Below are 17,511 nucleotides of genomic sequence, written 5' to 3' on the forward strand. Positions count from 1 at the left end.
ACTAAATAGTGCTGGGTCAGTTGGCAATCCATCTAGGAAAACAAGTATCTTGATTCCTATCTTGTATCCCATATAAAAAACAATTCCAAATGTGTGGTAGATAAATGTGAATGGTAAAACTATAAAGTTTTGGGGGGGGATGGGGGAGGCAAATATCTTCGTCATCTTGGGATGGACAAAGATTTCTTAAGCAAGATACAAAAAGTGATAACTGCAAATACAATTATTGATAAAAAGACTACATTAAAATTTGAAAATTCTCTTCACCCAAAGACTCTAGTAACAGAAAAAGTAAGCCACAGAATGGGAGAAAATGGTTGCCATACATATATCCAATAAACCCACAATATATAAATAACGCCTACGAATTAAAGGCATAGAAGCCAAAAAGCTTTCGCCAGAAGTCTCGCACAGAACTTTCATAACAAAAGAAATCACAATGGACAATTGATATAAGAAAAGGTGCTCTCAACTTCATAAGTCATTATGAGATGAATATTAAAACCACATGTAATACCGTTGCACACATATTAGATTGGTTAAACTTTAGAAAGAAAATGATACATAACCCCAACTGTTAGCAAAGATGTGGGATAATCAGAACTACCGTGTAAGAGTGTGACTTGGTATAACCACTTTGGAAAACACTTGGGAGACTCTATTAAAGTAGAACACACACATTCCTTATGATTAGAAATTCTATCCATGTATTTTCCCCACAGACGTGGATATATATGCTCATCAACGACATGTATAAGAATGTTCATATTTGTATTATTCTTAAAAAAGCAAAAACTAGGAGCAAATGTCCATCCAGAGTAGAAAAGATAAATAAAATGTGATATATTCATACAATTGGCTATTATGGCAAACTCTGGCCTATGAGCCAATTGTGGTGTGAGGCTTGTTTTTGTATGGCATGAAAACTAAGAATAGTTTTTCCATTTTTAAAGGATTGTAGAACAGACACACACACACACGCACGCAGAAGAACATGCCACAGATCTGCATGTGTCCTCCAAAGCCAAAAACATTTTCTATCTGTCCTTTTAAAGGAATTATCTCTTGGCCCCTGTTATACAGCCATGAGCATGAATAACCACAACCACACACAGCAACATGGATGAATAACATCGACAGTGTTAAGAGGAAGGTGCCGGCCATAAAAGAGAACATCAAGTATGACTCCTTTTAAAAAGTTCAAAAGCAGGCAAAACTCATCTATGATGTCAGAAGTTAGGCTAGCCTTTCCCTTGGAGTGGAGTAGTCACCGGACAAGTACACAGGAGGGCTTCTGGGACTGGGCTAGTGCCTTTTTTCTTGCCATGAGCTGGTTACACAGTTGTGTTCACTTGGTACAAATCCTTTGAGCTGTACAATTATAATAATGTAAATGCACATACGGCCATACAATAATACATATTAACAATATGTATATATATATATGCATGCAAAGATAGTCACCATAGCATTATTTAAAACAGATAAAATTAGAATAAATCTAACTGTCCAACAACAGACTTAGTTAAATAAATTATAATTCACCCATACAGTGGACTCCTGTGCAACTATAAAACGATAAGCTTGTAAAAGAATATTTGTTTATATGGAAAGATGCAGGTAGTATAATCTTAAATGAAGGAGATTACAAAAAGTATATGCCGACTGAGTATTTTGACAGACACAAACACACACCAAGACCTCAGCCTAGAGGAATATGCACAATGGAAGGTACTTTCTCTGAGTGTGAGATTAGAGGTGCTTTCATTTTATTATTGTTTTTGTTTGTTAGTTTATTAGTATTTCCCAATGATTTTTAAAGAAAATATTTCTGCAGAAATAAAAAAACCTATTTTAAAATGTGTCCGTTTCAAGTACTTTGGGAAAAGTTTGAAATGGGCACCATGATTTAGTTAGAGGAACTGCTCTGGCCGATGTCAGTCTGGAAGATGGTTTGAAGATATGTAGCAAGATCTATTAGCATCCACTGCTAGAGGAGAGCTCTATAAATACACTGCTTCTAGTTGGGTCTCTCAGTATAAGATCTCAACCTCAAAAAGATCTAAGGCTTCACAGTATCAAAAGTGTCACACTGACATTGCCACCACCATTCATTTATAAGCATCATGATCCCCTGGGGGTGATAGATGACTTCCCTCTCACGCTGATAAAGAGAAGCTGACATTGCTTTATTATCTCCTCAAGGTTAAAAATCAATGGTTTACCTGTGAAAACATCTGTTTGTAAGCTTGTCTCTGCTTCTCTCAGGGGCCACATTTACATGCTGGGTTTTAAGCATGCCAGAAATGAGCAGCTTAAATTTCATTTGGCTGATTTTCTTTTTAAACATGCCAGGACGGCTCACTCCGAGAGAAAGGAAAAACAGAAATTGAACAGCAATGTAAGCCTATTCTCATCCATTCGTAATGAGAAGAAGTTAGATTTCACCTCTTAAAAATTAATGAATAGCGGGGCCGGCCCCGTGGCTTAGCGGTTAAGTGCGCGCGCTCCACTGCTGGCGGCCTGGGTTCGGATCCCGGGCGTGCACCGACGCACCGCTTCTCCGGCCATGCTGGGGCCGCGTCCCACATACAGCAACTAGAAGGATGTGCAACTATGACGTACAACAATCTACTGGGGCTTTGGAGGGAAAAAAATAAATAAATAAAATCTTTAAAAAAAAAAAAAAAATTAATGAATAGCATCTCTGAGCAAGTGACTAGAGACATGAGCATTGATTTTAGATCAAGTAATGGATATAGAATAAATGCCAGCCAAGGGGATTCAGATAAGGATACCTTTGCTGTTGTTTCTGTTGGTGTTAGAGAAGCCTATGGAAAAATGAATTGAATTATCCCATGGAGGGACTGCAGGGATTTTCACATTTAATTTGACTCATCTTCACCAAAAACACCCAAAAAACAAAAAACTCAGAAAACAGTCTTTTGGACAGCTTGCGACTTTTCATCCAAAAATCTTTAACACAAGATAAAAGGGATTTAGCTTAAAAAAATAAATAAATAAAAAACACTGCTACCTGGGTCATATAGTCTGCAAGAGCCAGTTCATGAGAATGTTTGAGAACAATTTTCCAGAATTTCTCAGCATTCTGTAGAAAGCAACTCAAATTCAACACAGTCAAAAATTGAGTTCCTCTACCTATCTGTGCCCCCAAATCAATTCTTTCCTGAAGACTTGATCTCTGTTCACGGCAGGTCCACTCTCCCATTTGTTCAGGCCCCAAACCTTGGTGTCATCCTTGACTCCTCTTTCTCCCATACCCTGTATCCACTTTGTCAACAAGTCCTGTTAGATCCAACCACAAAATATGTCCAGAAATCAACTTCCTCTCACCACCCCTGCTGCTGCTACCCTGGACCAAGCCACCTTATTCCTCATGTGGCTATTGTACAGACTCCCAAATGATCTCCCAACTCTCCTCCCAAATGATCTTCCAACTCTCCTCCCAAATGATCTCCCAACTCTCCTCCCAACCTAGCACCCAGAGTCATTCTGTTAAAAAGCAAGTAAAGTCATGTCATACTTTTGCTCATATTTCTCTAGCAGCTCCTCATCTCACTCAGAGAAAAATGCTAAATTCTTCCCATGGCCCTTAAGACCATATCAAAGTGTAACCTTTTATTTCTTTGCAATATTTCCAGTAAAAACTCATAGATTTTAACTTCCATTAGAAGTTTTTTGTTTGTTTGTTTTTATATTCTAACCAAGCAAAAACTCATGAATTCTAACTTCCATTTAAATGTTGTGTTCCGGGCCGGCCCTGTGGCTTGGTGGTTAAGTGCGCGCGCTGCAATGCTGGTGGCCCGGGTTCGGATCCCGGGTGCGCATCGAGGCACCACTTCTCCCTCCATCCTGAGGCCGAGTCCCACATACAGCAACTAGAAGGATGTGCAGCTATGACATACAACTATCTACTGGGGCTTTGGGGGGAAAAAAAATAAAATAAATAAAATCTTTAAATGTTGTGTTCCATTCTTTGTGGTTTTATATATCATGTAAAGTGGTAGCCTCAATTCGATTTTGTCAGGTCTTCTCTGAGTTTTAGAGCTTACATGTGTAACAGCCAGCAGACTATATTTAGTGAGTTAACTATGTTTATAAAGATAATTTTCTCATAAATGATACTATACCACATAGGAAAATTACATATCTATAAAATGTTTAATAAATAAAGCTTAGGGGAATGTATATGTTTGCTTTTAAAATCTGTAATCTTAAAGTTAAAATGTGATTATTAAATAGGACTGTAAGAGCCAGAAGCCCCAAAAGATGAATATACAAAGTTATACAGTCATGCATCACTTAACAACTGGGGATGCGTTCTGAGAAATGCATGATTAGTCAACTTCATCATTCTGCGAACGTTGTAGAGTATACTTACACAAACCTAGGTGGTATAGCCTACTACACACCTAGGCTGTATGGTACTCATCTTACGGGACCGCTGTCATGCATATGATCCATTGTTGATCGAAACGTCATTATGTGGCGCATGACTGTATTATTGATGTTATTGAACTGAAGGCAGCCATGAATGCCTGAGGATAATTTCCATTTTGGATAAGAAACAGGGTAAAAGTTGTGTATGCATTTTTTAGATGATTAAATAACCCTGAATGTACTGATTGATCAAGTCAAATCAAAGGCTTGGAGGTAATATTTCCAAGGCAAGATCTTAGTCTCAAGAAAGAGACTAGTGGAGCCAGAGCCTGAAAATCCTAATACCAACTTCAGTTTTTCAGCACTTTATACCTGTGTAAACAGACAAGAGAAGAGTCCGATTCATGGTTAATCTGATTTGCTTCTCCTCCAGATTGCCTATGAAAAAAATGGTGTTTTCTCAGATTCACTTGTATTTGATCATAGCTTTATTTTTTTTTTATTTTTTTTTTAAGCACACCCATGAGTGATCTTTATTTTTTTTTTTTTTGAGCGTTTGTTTCTTGTTCTTTTATTTATTTTTTTTTTTTTTTTTTTTAATTGCAGTAACATTGGTTTATAACATTGCAAAATTTCAGGTGTACATCATTGTACTTCTATTTCTGCATGGACTACATCATGTTCACCACCAAAATACTAATTACAACCCATCACCACACACATGTACCGAATTACCCCTTCACCCTCCCCTCCCCCTTCCCCTCTGGTAACCACCAATCCAATCTCTGTCCCTATGTGTTTGTTTATTGTTGCTATTATCTACTACTTAATGAAGGAAATCATACGGTATTTGACCTTCTCCTCTGACTTATTTCACTTTGCATTATACCCTCAATGTCCATCCATGTTGTCACAAATGGCTGGATTTCGTCATTTCTTATGGCTGAGTAGTATTCCATTGTGTATATATACCACAGCTTCTTTATCCATTCGTCCCTTGATGGGCACTTAGGTTGCTTCAAGTCTTGGCTATTGCGAATAAGGCTGCAATGAATACAGGGGTGCATGTACCTTTGCAAATTGGTGTGTTCAAGTTCTTTGGATAAAGACCCAACAGTGGAATAGCTGGTTCATATGGTAGTTCTAGCGTTGATTTTTGAGGAATCTCCATACTGTTTTCCATAGTGGCTGCACCAGTTTGCACTCCCACCAGCAGTGTATGAGAGTTCCCTTCTCTCCACATCCTCTCCAACACATGTTGTTTCCTGTCTTGTTAATTATAGCCATTCTGACGGGCGTGAGGTGATATCTCATTGTAGTTTTGATTTGCATTTCCCTGATAGTTAGTGATTTTGAACATCTTTTCATGTGTCTGTTGGCCATCTGTATATCTTCTTTGGAGAAATGTCTGTTCAGGTCTTTTGCCCATTTTTTAATTGGGTTGGTAGTTTTTTTGTTGTTGAGATGCATGAGTTCTTTATATATTTTGGAGATTAAGCCCTTATCAGATGTATGGTTTGCAAATATCTTCTCCCAATTGTTAGGTTGTCTTTTCGTTTTGTTGATGGTTTCCTTTGCTGTGCAGAAGCTTAAAGAATATTTATAGAAACTTCCAAAGCATGTATGGTTTACCTTCAGCCCCTGCCTGGAAATAAAACTGTACTTTATCATCCAGAGCATGGTGTTTAGGGTTGTAGTCTTTGAGGCAGGTCTGCTTGGTTATAAGACCATCTCCAACACTTACAGACTCTAACCTTAGACAAGTTATTTCACCACTCTGTTTCTTCATTGAAAATGCTGATAATAATAGTTCCAATCTAATACGAATATTGGGAGGAGTGAATATATATATAATATATATTTTGTAAGAGTTTCACAGCATTATCTATCTTTTACTACTAACAGCTGGTACTCCATTCTAATTTACAAATTTAAATAAATTAGACAAGCATTTAGTAAACTTATTTTCTGTTAGGTTTTCTTTTAAAAGATACATGAATCTGAATATTTGTGAACTGTCTAATGAGTCAGGAAAGCTAAAGATATATTCAGCATTAAATTGCATTTTTTCAGTACATCAGTGCCTTTTCCATACTAATGTGGTTTGAGGGAGAAACAAAAGGTAGGTCTTTATTTGAGTTTCCCAAGAACCTAACCCTGTTCCAAGGATTTAGGTACAGGTAGTTTATCTGGAGGTGATCTCAAGTAACTTCCAGAGGGGAATAGAAAAGTGAAAAAGAGAAGCTAATAAAGCCAAGGAAGAGTCTGTTATCAAGCCAGCTACCACCATAGACAAGTGCAGCTTAATCCCATTGGTGAAATCTCAGGACCAGTGTAGAACACGAACCCCAGTTATTCCACCTAAGGAGTAAGAGGGCAGGAGTATTTATCACCAATATCCAACAATCATTGGTTACGTGCTGCTTCTGGGTGCTAGAAATTCCTTTGCTCTTCCAGCCTGGTTCAGGAAAGAGCAGGCCAGAGAGCATCCTGAGACAATCAGATTCGAGCAGTTGGAAACAGCACCAGCATTCATGGAAATGGTAATTGCCAAGGGGCTGTGGACAGGGCACTGGCAACCTGTGATACAGAATACATAGAGGAAGAAGAAAGATCAGAAACAATAGCATTTGTAAATTTCTGTATAATGTAAAATCTAGGTCCAATGTGCTGGTGTCCTATTGTGAAAGAGGAAAATAATCTTAAAATTTCATCCTGAAGTAGTTTTAGAGAAAAGGGGATTTAGGGGTAGTTTAGATTTTAAAATCCCCTTAAGAAATATCTAAAGAATTCATTACGATGGTAGAATGGAATAAGAATAGGATGAGCAAAAGAATAATATGAGTTTCCAAAGACATTTAGTGCTATCCCAATTCCTCACATAATGATGAATTTTATTGCACCATAATTCTTATTTATTAAAATTTTTTGTGTTTCAACGGCTCCAATGAGAAGCAACTTTTTGTTTTTATGTTGGTCCAGGGAGCATTAGAGGACACCATACTCATATAACATATTAAGCACGTCATCACTTGCACATCAAAGTCTAATAAATTCCTGCATCTTGTGATTTAAAAGGAATGCAAGGTCCTGAAAGGTTAGAACACATTGCAGTCTTAAATTTTCAAGTGTGAAACCCTGTTTCTGTACAACTTGTAAGGAGTTTGAACATTAAGTTTTAACTAGGTTTGCTTGAGAAAGCGTTATTCACGGTAACTTCTTGTAGATTTTTGTTTTTAGTTGACCCTCGCAAGAAGAACATGTGAATTTATCAGCAAAAATTGTCAAACAATTATGGCGGGTGGAATGCAATGTTAAAGGAAAATAATAGGATATTCATTGTAACCTAGAGGTGGATCACTGATGAGTTCCGGCCTTGGAGTTAGGTAGGACAGTTTCTTTTCTGACATGAAGAGCTAGGTTATGTGAAAACAACTAATAAACTAGATAAATACATATTTTTCATGAATATTGAGGCTTAGAAGAGCTGAAAGAATAGTAGAATACTGCCTGGCTAAATTCTGAGAAATTAAACCTAAATCAAGAGCAGTGAGTGATAGATCAGAGGGCTACAAATGCTTTTGTCCTCAAGGTATCAATCTGTCATTCTGGCAAACGTGGGATCTGGTCTGTGGCCTTATCAGGCCACTCCTAGGTGAAAAGCCATAGAGAGGTTATTGCTTCACAGTACGTGGGAAGTCCCCAAAATTTACACTATCAAAAGAAAAGTAAACCAGAATTGGCATCCCCTACCACTACCACAATTCTGATGTGTGGTAGGTAGAGAAATTCGACCAGCTCTGAAAACAGCATGGAAAACCAAAGGAAATGAAACAAAACTTTCCTCCATAAACTGTGCCAGTAGAGCATACTACAGAAGAGCACGCAGTCGAGATACAGAAAGCTCAGTGAGCCAGGGGAGCACGAGCCCTGAACTTGCTGTAAGGGGTTTCTATCTCATAGTGGCCCCCGGTTTCTGGCAGAAGTGAATTTAAATCTTCCCTGGGAAGTACTTTCATCCTATGCTTTGAAGAATCCCCACCAACATTTTCCCCAGGGCAAATATTAGCACATTTAAAGATAACCAGGCACCCAGGGCACCATAAGCAAGAATAAATACAAAAATACACATTAGAAACAGATTCACAGAAACCTTAGATATTGGAATTATCAAACATTATAAAACAATCATCCTATTCTGTTTAAATAAATGACAAGATTGAGATTATCTATAGGTAACAGGAAATTCTAAATTAAATGATAGCCAATCTGAAAAAGAAACAAAAACAACTTCTAGAAATAAGAGGCACAACAACCAGTATTAAAAACACATTGGATGTGTGTACGGTGATGAATGGCAACTAGACCTTTGGTCTTCAACACGATGCAATCTATACAGAAGTCAAAATATAATGATGTACACCTGAAATTTATATAATGTTATAAACCAATGTGACCTCAATAAAATAAGTAAATAAATAGAAATTTTTTAAAAGATGGTTAATTTAGTCAACTGCAAAAAAAAAAAAAAAAAAAGAAACATATTGGACATAGATGGCAGCAAATGGAAAAAAATACAGTAGTGAATTAGAAACTACTTTAGAAGACATGATCCAGACTATATTATAAGGAAAAAAAAAGGTAGAATTATAAAACAGAGGGTAGGAGACATGGTGTACATAGTGAGAAGTCCTAGCATATGTTTAACTGGAATTCAGAGAGAAAAAAAAGAGAAAATGAGTCTGAGGCAATATTTCAAGAGATAATGGGTAAGAATTCTAGAATTTATGAAATACATCAACTCACAGATTCATAGAATCAGGCTGAAAAGCCACTTCCACTGAGTAGTTTTGTGATCTTATGCAAGTTACTTATACTTTTGTACTCTGTTTCCCCACTAATAAAAAGATAAATCCCCAACAGATTAGCGTTTTCATAGACATTGAGTGAGAAAATGTACAAAAAACATCTTTTACACTGACCATCACATGGTAGGGACTAAAAAATGGTAGATACTATAATCCCTCATGTTCACACAATCGCCCCTTCTTCATTCATGATGGGACAAATAAATAAGGATGGGTTCTATAGCAATTTCCTGTCCATAGGATAACAAATATCCTACACAGGGATAGTTGGTAAAACTCTAACCTGACCTACTGACAGTGGACTCTCTATCAACCATCAGTTACACCAAGGGCTGGCCACTAACATGCTTAAGTCTCAGATCTCCTTCAATCTGAAGAATCTGTGACTATCCAGATTGATCTGACCAATTCAAGAAATTTCTGAAAAAAACAGTTATTCAAGAAGCTAAGCCCAGCAAAACAGAAGACGAAAATGGTATAGAGGAGGTCATCCCAAAGTGAGGTAATTGCAAGTGATATTAGTTAATAAAAGTCATTATGTAAGAATAGCTAGCTGATGGACCACCAATAATACTAGATATGACAAAACATCAGAAAACGGATTTTGTTATATATATATAACAAACAGATAGTTTGTTATATGCAAGAGTCAGCTTGTGTGCCTATAAAGTAAACGTTGAAACGTATTTAGTCTCACCTATCCTTCTGGATTGAAATTGCTTACTTACTTGGCTATCTACCAGCCTTCTCTGTATTTTCCTTTAGGACACGGACTAGGCCTGAACCTTAGAGCCTGTCGCATAGTAAATTCTTACAAAACAGTGAAGACCAATTTTATTCAAGAGTTAGTGACTGAAAGAGTCAATAATGTGAAAGATATTTACATAGCATGTTATTTGAAAAAACAATATTGTATGAAAGCAAAATTGTATATGGAGAGATTACAATATTATTTTTAACCTATGAATAGGAAAAGATGAGAAAATATACCAAAATGTTAGCAATTATTATCAATGATTGTAATTATATACTGAAATTGGATTTTTTCCATTTTTTTATGCTCCGCTTTAATTTTAAGATGTTCTCAAAAGAATATGCACTGCTTCTGTATTAGAAAAATAAGAAAATGCGAAAATATACACATAATCTCATCAATTTCTAATGCATCTCATCATAAAACTCAGCGTCATTTTTGGCAATGATATATTCTCACATCTCATTTTCATGTTAAGTCAAATCAATATATATTAGCTAAACACCAGTTCAGACAAGTGCAAGATTGGATTCCTTTCATCACAGAACTGTTTGAGGGCAAAAACTATCCTATAATTTTTGTGTCTTTTATGATGGTTACCATAGCATCAGGCAATAAAATGTGCACATACTGATGACTTACTTGATCAGAGACTTACAAGGAAATTTAACATTTGGGTTTGGGTAGATGAAAAATAAGGCATTTCTCCAGAAAGGGGAGTGTATTTTCAACAACATAGAAGTGAAGATAAGTATAGAGCATGTGAAATCCAATGGGTATTAAAGATGATACTGGAGGCTGAAGAAAGACATTATTTCTTCCTAAATATTCTTTGTAGACAGCACCCATTAATTTTATGACCCCAGTGTGGGAGAGGGGACAACCTTCAAAACGTACTTTTCAAGACTCTTAAGTATCACCTGAATTAGTTACCCAGTAAGAAGACAAAGAACGAGGAGTATCTGTGCTCTTAATTATAAGCTTAATTATTTTACTTTATTAGGTTCTATTTCCAGAAATAGAACATTATATTCTATTTTTGACATTTAACACAGCTATATTCATCACACTGACTATAGGTGATATCAAGTTCCAATTGTAATCTAACATTTGTATAAAGATTTTTTACTTGAAGTATTCTGTGTAATTATGCCACCCACACAAGGATGAACAGAAATGCCCTTGGATACAAATGGCAGGTTATTTATAAAAGCAAGAAAACCAAAGAGTCCAAAAATACTCTCAGATTTATGAAACCTATCAGTTTTTGCAATTTGATTTACATTCCCAAATTGCTACTGTTTGTGCCTTTCCTACAAGTTATTTTTAAATACCTTTGAGATCAACTGGGCATCTTAATATGTAAAGTTTACTTAGCAAAAAAAATTCCCATAATTAACTAGTTCAAACCCCCTAGTGAGGTAATTAAAGTTATCTTCATCAACTGTGTTTGATGTTTATCTAGTCACCTTCTTGTGTCATTGATAACTTTCAGAGACAAACCGTGCAATAAATGTTAAGTCATCCCTTGGACAAAAGGGGATGGCAATAAAAGCATGTCATTTCTTATGACAGAAACCAGGATAAGCATGCATTCTACATAAATCTTGAGATACTTGGTACATACATGTTATTAAATTCCTTTAGTCTATTTTATAACATTTCTTGTAACCAAATTTCTTGCATTTGTTAATGATTTTAGCATTTCTGCTGACTTTGTCTCCGTGAGTTATGAATTCTTTTTTGGGATTTAGTCTATTCAATTCTGGAGGTACATTCTTAATTGTTAGGGTGGGAATATAACATACACAATAATGGTAAGAGTATTTTACAAGAGTGACGGCCAGGTTGTATTTTAGACAGAGGCAGGCAAAAGCAGGAAGGGCTCTTCATTACCTATTCTGTTCCAACTTTAAGCAGCTAAGTTTTAAATTTTCTTTCTTAGTAAATTTCTTAGTGTTTCCTGAGAAAGTGTTTTACCACAATTTTAAAAGAAAATATGAAGGCTGATAGTTTGGCACATTATAGTTACAAGGTACTTTCAGATACATTAGCTCATGATTCACAAAACAATCTATGAGTTTGATAGAGCAGATATTAAGGTTATTGTTTTTCCTTTTTTAACAGATGAAATTCGGATAGACTAAGTAATTTTCCCAGGGTCGCACAACTAGTAAATAGTATAGTTAGTTTAAACATAGGTATACTGAGTGCAAGAACCACACCCATTCTATTTGCTTCTGCATTCTCGTACCTTCCAAAGTGTTTTGCATGTGGTAGGTGTTCAATATCACATCTAGAGGCACAACTTACATTTCCTGTAAGTTACAGAACCTCTTTGTGATGTATCTTAGGAAATACCAAAAGGCCTATGGGAACAAAACTCTTTCATAGGCCTATCACCAAGGCTTGAAAAACTGCTATGAAAATATCTTTAAGGAACTAATCCCTCCTAAAATTGAAAGACTTCTGATTGGAGTGATTTATTTAATGACTGCTGCTTAACTTCCTACAAGTATAACTTGGTATACTTAGAGTTTATTTCTTTCTTTTTTTTTTTTTTGTGAGGAAGATCAGCCCTGAGCTAACATCCATGCCAATCCTCCTCTTTTTGCTGAGGAAGACTGGCCCTGGGCTAACATCTGTGCCCATCTTCCTCCACTTTATATGCGACGCCGCCACAACATGGCCTGACAAGTGGTGCATCGGTGGGCGCCGGGATCCGAACCTGGGTTGCCAGTAGCGGAGCGCGTGCACTTAACTGCTACGCCACAGGGCCAGACCCTACTTAGAGTCTATTTCTTAAAAGTTTATACCTGATACCAATACTTCACTGGAACACTTATGTTTGGCCAAGATGGAGTAATGGAAACTGGATTTACTTAAAGAAGAATGTGGGGAAGGGAGACTAGGACAAGAAGGTCTTGTAATTGGAGATTGAAAACGCTAACTCTTTTTGATGGTAGTTTGAGTGGCTCTGAACCCAAAGTACCTGAGTCAGTGACCAAGAAACAGAACATAGAGAAGGGCATCCTATGAATGAACACCAAGGATGAGTATCTGGACCAGAAGAGCAGTCTCAACATGAGTATAGATGGATAACTCTTAGGACAGAATTCCCCTAGCTTGTGTGGGTACAACTGGCTGGAGCCTTCAGATCTTGATCATGAAACTCCCAATCACAGTGTAAATAGAATCATAAACATGCCTATGCAAAGATCAATCCCCCACCAAATCACCCAAGACTCTCATAAGTTCTGGCTGTTCTCCAGTCATCTGACTGAGTAGGGGCACAAACTAAGTTACCTAGAGGGAAAATCTGGAGTGAGGCATGGACATGGAGGGTAGAGGACAACAGATACCCTCGTTACAAACATAAATGTAAAAGATTGCAAGATTCTCATGGCTGGGGACGTATCTTCATCCCAGTTATAATTCCAGCAACTAGAATAATGCCAGGCAGGTAGTTTGTACACAAACACATAATTTTGTTGTTGAGAATTATTTCACAGATTCCATGAAAAACCTTAGCCAGATAAAAGCAGATCAGGATTGGCAATGAAAGGCAAACCAATTGAGATCAGGCATTGAGGGGTCGCCATTAAAAGAAAATTCTATAAAGATGTGGAAAAGACATGGAAGTAAACTTGTATACCTTTCTATCCTTGCCAGTAGTCAGACCTGCTTATGTGGACATTTGTGAACTAAGATAAATTATAGGTGAGGACAACTATAAATAAGAAAACATAGTAGTCTCAAGTATGAGAGGTAATTTAAAATTCGAGGAGAAATGCAACATAAAACTTTGACTCAGGGTAAAATCTCAAGTGGTGAAATAAAATTTTCAAATATTATATTTGGAATTTGGGTTTGCATTCAGCTACATTAAAACAAAATTTTAAAAAATATATAATGAATTAGTTCAAAATTATAAGAATTATTAAGAGATATATAAGAAATATAAACCCACTGTCTTTTAGGAAGCTGAATGAAATGATTAACAAGAAATAATTAGGAAAGAGTGGTAAAAGGTATGGTACATATATAAATATTAAGGAAAGCAGAGAAAAATCAATATGAAAGGAGAAATTTAAGTTAAAATCTATATCTTCATTTAATTTTATGTTAGCTTTCATTTTCCCAATAAACAAAACATAATTGGACACCATGTATCCAATTAGATTGGATCTAATCTATAATTAGATTTAATAGATGTTAATATTTTGCTACATTTGTTTCAGAACTTTTTTTCAAATAAAGCTGGTATATGTCATTCTCATGCAAGTTTTATACTTTACATAACTATACAACACCAGGGATCTTGGGGAAAATGTAACTCTTTTACTTAAACATCAGATAAAACAATAATGTTTATTTAAAGTTTTGAAGCATGCTGGAAAGAAAAAAAGATATATATATATCTCATCAAGTCCTTCTTACTAAGAAAGGGTTTCTTCGTGGATGTTTGCAGCTCTAAGAAAAATGAGGATCTTTTCAAAATGTTTCCTTGAAGCCCAGAACTTAACCAACAAATAAAGATGCTTCAACTATATAAATTATCATATTTTGAATAGTACTGAAAGACTATTAAAGAGGAATTCTGAGGATTTTTTTAGCAAAATGGTGTGTGTTGTTAAAATAATTTTTTAAGCCATTAAATTCAATAGAATAAACTGCAGAGTTAATACCTACCTCAGTAGAAAAGCTTAACAGGATTACAAAAAGCCCCTTACGTCTTTGGAAGACTCATTTATGACTGAGATAATAAGAAGTCGTTAGTTTTGCATCAAAGTTGAAAGGTAGACACACACAGACTGAGCTCTGACTAAAAACCAACTCCCAGGTGAAACATTAAATATGACAAGAATGTTAACATCCAATAATAAAAAACAAGAAAGATCTTGCCATGCCTCAGTTCAATAAAATGTTTATGACACAGCTATTGGATCTGCTCAAATACAGCAAGAAAAGAAATATAGCTATGGTTTCAAGTAGAGATTGACATTGAATCCTCCCTAACAGAGATTGACATTGAAGCCTCCCTATCAAAAATGGAAAAGAAAATTTACAAAGAACGTCAAACTAACAAACCAAACTATTTCATTATATTAACATAGTAATTAATCTTGCACAAACCATTTCCCAATTGTAGTTGGATAAAATTAAGACCAATTGTTTATCAGAGCAGAGGATTTTCTAGTGTACTTCCTGGTGCAGATGAGCTCAAAATTAATCATTGCATTCAAAACAAGCAACCTAATAAAAAATGACCATAATAGAGCTTGTGGTCTTCTTAATGTTCCTCACGATAAAATGTGATTATTCCTAATACTACTCCTAACATATTTCACTCCATTTCTTTTGTTTGAACTTTATTATTATTTTTTTTTTGGTGTAATTGACGTACAGGAAGAAGACTTTCATCATACTTCAAATAATTCACACCTGAATAGCATTCTCATCCCCCCACTATTAACTTCTTAACCTTGTCCGTGTCACTATTAACTTTGATGGGCCTCAGTTTCCTAATAGTTATATATTACAAGGTTGTATTACAACATAATAAGAGCACTTTCTAGTAATATTAGTTTATAGTCCAGTATTCTGCATTGGCACCCTAAAATTTCCCTGTATAAGATCCAAGTTCTGTATTTCCAAAGACAATTTTTTTAGTCTGCTTCTTGCCTAAATCTAAAAAGTGTTTGCTGAGATCTTTTTAACCAAGTCAAGAGAAATAGAAAATTAACGATTACCTAGATAAGTCAAAATGTCCTAAATACAAAGTGTTTATCATTTTTCTTGAATTCATAACATAATTTACAACCTTCCATTACTTGTTGTGAGCTCCGTGTCTCATTAGCATACAAAATAATTCAAGTCTTCAGCATGTTTAGAAGGAGGTATCTTATATGCTTAATGCTGATTGTGTGTATAACATCAAAGAGGAAATCTCAGCAATTATCCTGCAATCTGAATAATATGAGCTAAAAATGTTTAAACTTTCTTCTTTATTGAAGGATTTTTGCCTGTTTTACCAAATCAGATGCTGGGATTATAATCATTGTTGATGGCTTACTCGAGGAGGCAGTATTTTCTGGTGCTCAAGAGTTTGAGCTCTGGAGTCAAACAACTGGCTTCAATTCCTAAAGTTCTAATTAGGAGTTGATGTTGGAAAGTTACTTTAAACTCTTGTGTTTCAGTTTTACCACTTTAAAATAATAACATTTTGATTCAATGGATTAAACCGTGTAAAGATCTTAAAACCACTCCAAGCAGACACTAAATATTCAATAAATGTTAGCTATCATTATCATGCCCCAACTTACCATAAACTTTATTATAATAAAAATCCCACAATATCCAAAAAGGTATAAATTGTAACAATATATTGTCTTTTATAATATTGTAAAACATTTTTTTCAAAAAAAGAGAAGAGATTGTGTATTCAAGTTCATCATCATTATAATTCCCAAGTATAAAATGCAAGTCCGTTTGTAAGATAACGGTTAAAAATTTGGGGCAACTGTTGTGTTTGATGTACACTCTCTCAAAAACTCACAGACTGATTAATTTTTGCCCTAATATAACATCCAAACTACCAGGAAAAAAATGGTCCCAATAAACCAGAAAGAAAAAGTATTCAAAATGAAATAACAAAGAAATAACAGCCTCTTAAGCATTTATCAAGGTAAAATAGCAATAAATTCTAATCAATGGTGTGTCAGTTCCCATTAAGGAAAATTATAGCTGTCACCCCTTCTACTTTCTGACATGAAGTTTTCACCTGTAAGAAGTGTATTGTAAAACTTCACCTCGCTATCTGAGTTCAACAAGCAGATGGTAGCTCTCTGGAAATATAATTTTTAAAAAAGCTAAACAAATATTAAAATGGCTCTAAGAAGGAAAGATTTGTGGTATTAATACAAGGACATATTTATCCAGAAGCTGCGTCCTTTGAGGAGAGAGACTTTTGCGAATCTGGAAGATTTTCTATAGCATATGAATTTATGTCTGAACTGGTACTATTTTCTTAAACCCCACTATCTCCATGTGTTTTAACCATATTACCTTGAGTGAGGTACGGTGAGGCCAGAAGCAGATCGAGAAAGAGAAAGCCGAGATTTACAGATTCGCTATATTCACAGTTCCCTGGGGAGAACACAGCAGCCACACAGGGTCCCTCAAGAGAAGCATTAGCATCTGTAAAGAGGCAGAGGGATCGAGTCCAAGTGTGGGTGAGTGCCTTGATTATGGCTTCCAGGGGAAGCAATGGGCACAGCAAGCTAAGCACATTTAGGATTGGCTAGCTATGTTTGAAAATGGTGTCCCTGTGAAGTTCATGTTCACTGTGACTGTTAAAGCCTGTGGTTTGGGGCTATCTAAAATCTCCAGATGCTGTTGGGTGGGCCAGGATTCACTTGGGAACAGCTAGTGGCCATTTGGTAAATATTAAAGCCTCCATTTACAGAAATTAAAAGCATAATTAAC

This window comes from Ceratotherium simum, chromosome 36 (genome assembly GCF_057802395.1).
Source record: "Ceratotherium simum simum isolate JZ-2026a chromosome 36, ASM5780239v1, whole genome shotgun sequence".
In the NCBI taxonomy this organism is placed as follows: domain Eukaryota; kingdom Metazoa; phylum Chordata; class Mammalia; order Perissodactyla; family Rhinocerotidae; genus Ceratotherium; species Ceratotherium simum.